The following is a 10,295-nucleotide window of genomic DNA, read 5'->3' as shown; positions in this document are numbered from 1 at the left end:
CACAGACATTTGCGACGGCTTTAAAATTGCCACTACTTAGTTAACTTCTAAATAAAATAAAATTAAGTATCATCCATGGCCACTCCTTAGAAATAATTGCTTTAAGTTAATTCTCCATCTTATTTCTACCAATGTTGGATTAAGAAGAGATTTCTGCTATTATACATTTAACGAAGGGAGTACTCATCATCTGTGGAGGCTATATGGCTCCCTTCCCATGACAACAACCGGAAGAATGACACTGGGATTCAGCTTCAATCTTGGATAGCTGAGCCAGACATGCTTGCCACGATTCACATATTTGTGCATACCAAACAGGACCGCAACAATAGTGTAAGAGTAGTTGAATACATCAATAGTTTGGTAAGTTATGTTTAATATCAAAAATATTTGATTTTCATAACCTGGTCAGAGTACCTAACTCTAGTTCTTGTGTGCATCTAGGTTCTAACATAACCATGTTGGCAGACATAAACATGAACTGCTACCTTTTATGGACGGAAAGAGGAAGAATCGTGTCAATGATATATAATTTTCTTCTCTTATGGGCCAGGCGGTCATGTATTTCCTGAATGATGGTTGTGGCCTGTTACAAAAACCCCAAGTGATCTTTAAATTATTTCTATTTTTCTTTATTAATAACACGCTCAAGTTATCGTTGCTTCTTACCACCTGTCATCATGATCAGCAGAAGTTTGTTTCTTAACTCTTGTTGTCCTGCATGCCTTGTCATGCAATATGTTTACTACAGCTATTGCTTGTCGGTGCCTCAACTATTCTGAAGGCTGCCATGCGCATGGCATGCGTTCTTTATGCAGTCTAGCTTGCATGCATTAGTCAATTTCAAGCAACAAAGTAGACGCGAGGCTTTTCTAGCGTCCTCGATCCACTGACGCTCGATATGATTATTGTACATATTTTGATATTTCTGATCAACTCGTCAGGATGGACAGTCTATGGCACATGCATGCTGCTCTTCATCATGGACGACCTGAGAGAGATGATATGTGCTTCATATTTTTCATCCGATTGAGATAAATCCTTAGGAAGTCCAGTATACTTTTAGTGCATTGCTCTTCTTCTTTTTTCTTCTGGCTCTAATTTCTTTCCTGTATGCTAGCACTGGCCTGCCAGGTGCCTCCATCAAGACCCTGCATTCCCCGGGCTATGGCATGCAAGGCTGGGTAGATCATGCAAGCATATAGAAGCAGTGCACCTGATGAAATCTCAAGAGGCAGAGGAAAACCTTGAGAATTTTTTTTTTGAACCGGACGTTACCCCTTTCCATTGCAAACAACGGAAATACAACCAGTTCCGAATACAGAGTCAGGGGAGGGAAAGAGGTAAGGCGAGTTCAAGCATTACCAGGAAACCCACTGCCATTCGGGTCGCTGTCGACCCGAACGTTGTGGGACGAAAACCTGATAACACCTACAGTCATCAGAGAGCTAAGTCCCACGACACCCAGAGAGGGTTACATGCCAACACACCAAAAGTAACATCAAAACAAAAGAGGCGGAACAACTATGAGAAAGATGGCCCTTCCCGCAGAACACTCCACTTCGTCCTGTCCTCAAAGCAGAGTACCTTCACCACGATCTTCACGCTCCTCCAATCAGCTGGGCAGTGTTCTCGCAAAGTCTCATCAGCTGCATCATGTTGGCCCTGATCACCTCGGCACCTGATCAAAACTTGTCAGCGTCATCACCCTTTTGCAGTCCTGTCCAATACAAAAGAAAGGAGCATATAGAGAACACAATTTCAAAGGGAGACTTAATTTGCTTTTTCTCAAAGGTAGTCTTATTACGAGCAAGCCAGATCGCCCAGCAGGTGGCAGCAAGACCAACAGTATAAAATGTATCCCCTCCTGGAAGAAAGGAATAGCACCAAGCAAAGAATTGCCAATAGTTATCAGGACACTTATCAGTACCAATAGCCACCCCAATAGATCACCACACAACCCTAGCGACTGAACAAGTAAAGAACAAGTGCTAGGAAGTCTCAATATTGTTACAGAATGAACAAACAGGGTTCCCAGGCCAATTCCTGTGGCGCATCACCTGTCTAGTCAGCACCGCATCTTGCGAAAGTTGCCACATAAAAATTTTGATCTTGAGTGGAATTTTGGCTTTCCAAATCCATTTATAATGGCACCCACTGAGGGGTTTCTCCAGCAACTTATAAACAGATTTGATACTAAATTTACCATTCTGGTTCAGACCCCAAACCACTCGATCCTCTTTGTCACTTAAAGGAAGATTTTTAACGGTATCCAAAACAACCCCCCATTGCTCAGCCAGCACAGGAGTGAGTCTTCTTCTAAAAAAGGCAGCACTATCCATATCCAGCACTTGTTTGATAGTACATTCAGGGATATTGCAAAAGTCAAAGAGTTGAGAGTAATGCTCTTTAAACGGAAGTAGCCCGTTAATAGAGTCACTCCATACCCTGGCAATGTTTCCAGATTCGATGTTGATCTTTCTACCAGTCATGTAAACTTCCTTGACTTTCAGTAAGGCTTTCCAACAGGGAGAGTCAGAAAACCTTGGGACAACATCAGCTACCGTTCTATTCCGCAAGTAATGAGCGCGAACGATGTCTTGCCACAACCCACTTTGAGTTTCAAGCTTCCACCACCATTTCACCATCAGACTAATGTTTTGCTTGCGCAGGTCTTTAATACCTAGACCACCCTTTTCTTTGGATCTGCAGATCCTATTCCATCTCACGAGATAGTATCTCTTTTTTTTGGTACACCCTTGCCAGAAGAATCTTCTTCTATGTTTATCCAATTTCTCAATGAACGTTTTGTTCATCAGCCACATGGACATATGATACAAGGATATCTGAGTGACAACAGAGTCAACTAAAGTGTGTCTCCTTCCCATGGAGGTAGCATTACCTACCCAAGCATCAAATATTTGCAAACAATGAACTCCCAATCAGAGTTTCTCAAGGTAGTATAGCTGACAGGCATGCCCAAGTATTTAATAGGGAAGCTGCCTATATCACAATTGAAGAGGTCGGCATATTGCTTAATCACAACATCGTCTCCCCCAACAGTCAGAATTTCACTTTTTGAAAATTAACTTTCAACCCGGACATCATTTCGAACATATACAGCAGCAACTTCAGGTTGACTGCTTTATCGATGTCATGTTCAAGGCAGATAATTGTGTCATCTTCGTACCGAAGTACCGCAACTCCATCAGGGATCAGATCCACAGCTAAGCCAACCAGCAACTTATTACGCTGAGCATTTTTAATCATCTTCATGAGGCATTCGGCAGCTAAGTTAAACAAGAATGGGGAGTGAGGGTCGCCTTGCCGCACCCCTTTCGCACTTTGGAAGTACGGCCCCACACTGTTATTTAACTTGATGCTAACCGTGCCATTTCGAAGGATCTGATTAATCCATCCACACCAGGTATCATTGAATCCCCGCAACTTGTGGCATTCTAATAGGAACTCCCAGTTAACCTTATCATACGCTTTTTCAAAATCCAGTTTCAACACCACCCCAACCTTTTTCTTCACACGAGTGTAATTAAGGATTTCATGGAGTGAAAGCACCCCGTCCATAATGTTTCTACCTTTGACAAAAGCATTCTGTACTGGGCTAATTAGCTTGTCAGCATAAACCGAGACTCGGCGATCTAGGACTTCTGTGATGAGATTATAAGGGCAACGAAGCAGACAAATAGGTCTGAACTGTTGGATTTTGTCAGCTCCAGAGAGCTTCGGGAGCAAAGTGATGATCCCGTAGTTCAATCTTTGAACATCCAACGCCCCTCGATGAAAGTGTCTAAACAAGGACATGATATCATCCTTGACAATATCCCAGCAAACTTGAGAATATATGGAAGGGCAGACCTGAGGATGCAGGATGCCGCGGCTTGCCTACTCTGCACCCCTTGGTACACTGCTCGATCCCATCGGTGCTCTCTTGATATGGGGTATGTAATCATCCATACCTCTAGCGGTGCTTCCCGTCTCACCTCAAAAACTAAAAACGAAAGCAGAATGATTGCTCCTTCTCTTTCCAGGTTCCGCCCAAGCTTCTCTAGCACGAAATTGCTGAGCCCCTCACGTGAACCAAGGCATTAAAGGATCCTAATGGCTCCAGAGTTGGAGGCCTGGAGCGTGGTCACCGTCCCTTCTACGTACAGGAGATCAGCGCCAAGTTCTTGTGCAGGATTTTGCGATGCTTGCGGCCCACCCAGCTTCAAGCACATGCGACACTGTCGAACTGCTCACATGGAACCCGACCACAGGAGACTCTGTGCAGTTCCCGCATGGCACACCCATCTGCAGCATCAACTGCAGCTGCCACCAGTTTTCTTGGATGAGAATTGGATCGTGGTTTTGTTCGAGGCAAGAAAAAAGGAGCTACTACGTACTGTGGTTGTGGAAACAGGCATGGCCGGAGCGCATTAGATTGAATCTATGCGTGAAAGGAGAGGAACGTGGTGATGGTATTTTTCTAGGACACATGGTGATGGTCCTGTTTCTTTTTTTTTTTAAGAGGGGGCATCTATGCGTGAAAGGAGAACGTGGTGATTTTGAGGAGGATATATGGACTCTTATAAGACTCCTATATAACATTGTTTATTTAGTAATTTATTTATTTTTTGAGAATTTGTTTAGGACAATATTGATTGTTTTTCACGTGTTAGTTATGTGCAAGTTGGCTCAGGTTCACGTTTAGATTGGATATTTTTTTGTCACAGGCGTAACGTAAATCGTAAGGTTAAGATAGATTAATTACGTAGATCAGACGATTCAGAATGATTAAGATATTGCTATGATATGTGTCCACATATGAACTCCGACTAGGGAGTAGTTCATAATAATCTCTAAATTCAAGCATAGAGTTTGGCAAACAAGTCACATACTTGCCAATCAATAAAAATGATATTATTTAGTGAACTTTTTTTTGAAAGATCCAGATTGCCTGGCTTTTCATTGATTTAGTAGAGGGGAGAGTACAAAAAATGCTGACTGATCGAGAACGCGATCAGTAGCAGAGAGGTGAGAACAAAAGGTGGGCTAGCAACTAGGGGAGCCCATACTAGCTTAAAGATCAGAAAAACGTTTATCTCACGTTTGGTCCCCGAAAGGGGTCTCTAAGCAGGCTGCGCCGGCGAGGCGCCGTTGCTCCAAGTCACTTCTGGCAGCGCCGATGATGTCTCTGGCGCTTGGCTGCTTGTTCTTGAAGGTGCAGCGGTTTCGTTCCAGCCATATGTGCCAAGAGATTAGGGCTGTTAGTGACAGAATCCCTCTTCTTTCGCCCGGCTCCGTGTTGCTTGCGATCATGGTCAGCATCTCCGTGGTCGAACTGGGCACTGGCCATCCAGCTGGGCACAGGGCGGCGCATTCCTTCCATGTCGCTGCTTGTTGCCAAACATCTCTGGCCACCCTGCACTCCCAGAAGAGATGCACCGACGTCTCGAGGTTCCGATTGCAGAGTTGACAGAAGTATGCATTTTCCCAGCCCCTCCTCTGCAACCGGTCGTTGCACCACAGCCGGTTTTGGTGCAGGAGCCAGCAGAAGAACTTCACCTGCCCCGCTGCCCAGGTCTTCCAGATGAGGTTTAGTGAACATTCAATAGATAATGAACAGAAAAAATATAATCATTACTATGTAGCCCGTAGGGTATATATTTCTATGTGTCATGCGTGTTTAATTTGATCTTATTTATTCCTTTTACACTTGAATTTTTTTAGATAATCAAGTCACACATAATACTTTTGTGCCACTGACCACATCTAAAACCGGATTGGCAAATAGCATATGTCTTTATTGATTTTTATTTTTCCCGCGGTTTGGTACGCATATGTTACAAAGTATCATCAGCCGCAGTAATTATTCAAGTCTCAAAACGATGGAACTGAATTTTCCTAGCAAACGTGGAGCGCTAGCAACGGTGTGTCGGCGTACGGGCCGTTGAGCACCCCATTGGCGATGACGCTGTACGCCTTCTCTGTCATGTGGACTTGGTCCCAGCTGGCGAACCTGGACGGGTCGGGGCAAAGCTTTGTGGTCTGGTTGCATGTATGGCCGGTGCCGTAGGGGCCATTGCCACCACAGCACGCCACCAGAGGGTCGTCAATGCCATACCTACTGGGATTCTTGACGAACTCCATGAAAGCACCATAGTAGTCGGCGTAGATGATCTTCACGTCGGCGTTGAGCGACTTGAGCTTGCTGACTTCCTGCTTCAGCAACTGATTATGCATTTGGGAGAAGTTGTTGAACCGCTTGAGGCAGTGGTACTGATCGTAGTCCGCCGACTTGTTGCTCTTGTTACCACTCAGGTACGCCGGCACACACCCGATGGGGAAGTTCCCCGGGACAAGGACCGTCTTGGCACCGAGGTTGATCACCTCCTGGACGCCGTCGCCTATGCGGGCAATCACGTCGGGCATGTACTGCTCGGGTGTGTGTGTGTCACCGCCGTGTCCTGCGAAGAACCAGAAGTTGTAGTCGTTGCCACCAATCTCACCGAACACGATCAGCGACTCGCTCAGGAGACTCTTGGTGGCAGCTGGTCATCACGAAAAAAAAAGGAATAAGTTGACCAAGAAGACATGTTGCCAAATTAAAATATGATAAGCTGACCATAACGTATGCTTTTGCATGCGTTACATACCATCTCCCGGAGCAATCCGCGCGAGCACTTTCTTGAATGTATCCAGCTGATCGTCGAGGCTCCAAGTAAACGGCACCCCGAAGTTATACCTCTTGAAGAAGTTCGGGTTTAGCGCCGTGGCACCGTACAAGGCGAAGTTGGCGCCCTACGGGAACTGGCCCGTGTTCTCCTTGGGCAGGCTCGGCGGTAGCAGCGGCAGGCCCAACGATTGCGCTGACAGAACATCACGCACCAAATTTAGCATTAGTATGAAATCGGACTATTTGGATTGGAACACACATATACATACATACATGCATGCATATGCACTCACCGTAGAAGTCGACGATGAGACGCCCGTCAGAGGCGCGTCCCGTGGGACGGTGGAAGTAGGTCTCTCCATAAGGGGGCACAGAGGGTGGACCTGGATTCTTATTGTTACGCCCGGTGTACGCGAAGTTGCCGGCGTCAGTGATGGAGTCGCCGAAGGTGAAGATGCGTTTGAAGCAGCCGCACGACCCTAGATCAGCGTTGAGCAGCAGAACAGCAAAGATGAAGGGGGCGGCCAGGGAAATGGAACAGAGGCGATTGGTACTTCCCATCTTAGCTATCTGGCTAAGCAGGAGAAATCAGGGACGCCTGCTACCTAGCTATCTGGTTATGAAACAAAGTGTTGCAGATGTACGTTTCGTTTTGCATTCCAGATGAGTTCCCTCGGTCCACATTTTATATTAGAGCGTTATGCGGTCAAAGTGTGTATATCAAGATGTCTATAATTTTAATTAATGATATATTTTTAGCAGTGTGTATTTTACTACCCTACTATTCCTACCCTGCAATTATATGGTTGGTGCATTGTGAACATATCGCCAAATATGGAGTTCTATACAAATGCAGTCTTGAAAGATAATATTTGGGGTTCTATGCCATTAATTCATGCACTATATATGGGCCGACTATTAAATAGGCGCCTGAAATTTGTTTTGTGATTTCACTCAAGTTGCTCTCCACCATCTGATTAGGATCCAAAGGCCCATCTGCCATATTCTTCCTCTGCTTCACAGGTCAATGACAATCACTTCTTTTCCGACAAGACTATATTAAAACCAAAAAAATAAAATCAAAAAAAGCTGAAGTTATCTTTTTACAAAGAATAAATTGAAGAGATTGGTATTACCATAAAAAATAAATTAAATAAGCTTGAAACAAATGACGACAAAAACTTGAACACAAATTAGACAGAAACACTTACATAATAATGTAGACAATAGTATAGTTCACACACATTTGGTAACAAAAATAGTATAGTTCACACACATATTACGTAATACTTGCGTTTATCCTTGGAGATTAATCGCCTCATGTTATATTGGTGGTACCGCCTCGTCGAAGATTAATTTTGTTTCATATTGATACCACACGTGCATGCGAACTATACACATGCACACCCGCAACACTCATGCGCGCACAAGCACGGTCACCCACACGACACACATGTACACATGCAGCGGTGCGCGGACACATATACACGACATGCACAGGTGGCTTACGTGTGTTGGAGTATAGATTATGGTAGGCTCGGATTTATTAAGATTGATTGTATTCTTTCTTATGTGATTTCAACCTTATCTCTAGGAGAGGCTTCTTGCCCTCTAAATCCTGTAACACATTATGTCAATCCCTCTCTATTCCTTCTACACTTTAGTTTCTTTTATCTAGGTTTTTTATTTAAAATTACGGAAATTCAAAAGAAAACTTAGTTGTTTTTTCCGAAATCGTAGTTAATTCTTCTACATTACATCCATTCTGCGCTATATTTCCTTTTATCCAGATTCTCAAATTTAAAATTATTCGAATTCAAAGAAAAAACTCATTGATCAGAATATACATTCATTCATCTGCACTATGTTTCCTTTGATCTAGATTTTTTAATTCGAACTTATTCAAATTCAAACAAAAAAGTGCTGATTTGTCCGAAAGAATTTATGAAACTTTGATCATTTCAAGGGTGAGTGATATTTTTTGGATGATACAAAACATTTTTAACTACATGAACTCTTTTTTAGATTGTATAATTTTCTTAAAATGCCATGAACATTTTTCTAAAACACGTTAACATTTTGAAAATGCAAAATACGTGTTTCTAATTACACAAACATATTTTTTATAATTTCTATAAATTTCTCATACATTTTTTGTATTGCATGATTTTCTAAAATGCCACACACATCAGAATATAAGTTCTTTTATTACATAGAAAAAAAGAGATGGCAACATAAAAAATTCCCGTATATGATATTGGGTTGTTGTAGACAGTTAGTTTGCTCGGGCACGAGCGACCACGAGGTCACACCGCGGAGCTACCTCTTTTGGGTTACATTTTGTCTTTAATTATTCAGTCCCTATTGATTGCTAGGATATAAAATTTAGTCGTGTGAATTGAACATGAATCATCATTGGTCTGTTGGCAATTCGCGCGAGGTTACTAGCCACGAGTCATGGGTTCAAAAACCTTCCATTTTATTTGAGGAGCTCTCATGTAAATAAAAAGAAAACTGAGGGCTTTACTACAATTCTATCAAGCACGCAGGGTTACAGTGGCTGACAGTGTGCCACAGAGGCAATAGATACGCCCGCGTACGCGAAATGTGACCGTATTTGCATGCCCATGCAAGTTTAATGACTAGAATACGTATTTTACAAATTTATGCAGCAAACAGACCATCACACGTCACATTCAAGTTCTAAGACTGCCACCGTATTTACTCTAAGAAAATACCGGTGTTGCATGCTAGCAACCAGCACCACCAAGCCCGCAAGCGTCATGAGCCTCCAGCCACTGTTTCAATGTGGGCATGCAATATACTCCACGGCAAGATGCCCTATGCCACACAGTGACAGCCCAACCTAGACCTAGACATTGTATATACAAGACTAAGTTGAGCACTACTCTGGGCGGTGACGCCGCCGAAGAAGATAGCTTGTGGTTGGGACAACAACTTCTTTTCGACTCTCAAGGGCTATCCCCTTATGGTACTTTTGTAAGCGCAAAATTTTTAACCATCCTATTTTTATTGTTTAGTGCCAATTTTTGTAAGCATCCCTATATATTAATTGTGAAAACAACATAATGCACTTACAATAATAATATTAGATCTTATTTTATGGAAAAAAATATACGAGAATTATCAAGAATAAAACATTGGTCATTCCACATGTTTATCGATGTGGACATTGAAACATATCACCGAGAATCGAAGTTAATTGCCGGTTATTGCTATCCCCCGTCAGGTGTTTTTTCTCTCAAATAACTGTGTCACACATGTACCGTCAACCATTTTCACTTATAGATGAGTGTTTTGTTTTTCTTCGAATAATAAATTTCACCGTCGGGCGTTACATATACTCCCCGTGGGTGTAGCAAAAATCGTCAGACACTACAATGGACCGTCGGGCATTACATGTAATCCCCGTCACTAGTAGAAAAGGGGGCTTTGGTCCAGGCCGGGTAAGCCCATTAGTCCCGGTTCAGTTCAGAACCGGGACCAATGGGTGCATTTATTCCGGTTCGTGCGGCTAAGGCATTAGTCCCGGTTCACCTGGGCCCTTTAGTCCCGGTTCGTGCCACGAACCGGGACTAAAGGGTGCGATGCCCATTAGTCC

The 10,295-nt window shown here is 43.3% G+C and overlaps 1 pseudogene; it reads right to left on the bottom strand.

The window, feature by feature from the left end:
• Window positions 1–5,901: 5,901 nt before the first annotated feature.
• On the bottom strand, window positions 5,902–7,234 carry LOC119328769 (annotated as a pseudogene).
• Between the last annotated feature and the right edge of the window lie 3,061 nt (window positions 7,235–10,295).

The sequence above is a fragment of the Triticum dicoccoides genome, chromosome 7A (genome assembly GCF_002162155.2).
Source record: "Triticum dicoccoides isolate Atlit2015 ecotype Zavitan chromosome 7A, WEW_v2.0, whole genome shotgun sequence".
NCBI classification, from domain to species: domain Eukaryota; kingdom Viridiplantae; phylum Streptophyta; class Magnoliopsida; order Poales; family Poaceae; genus Triticum; species Triticum dicoccoides.
This window is presented reverse-complemented; position numbering and strand designations above follow the sequence as displayed.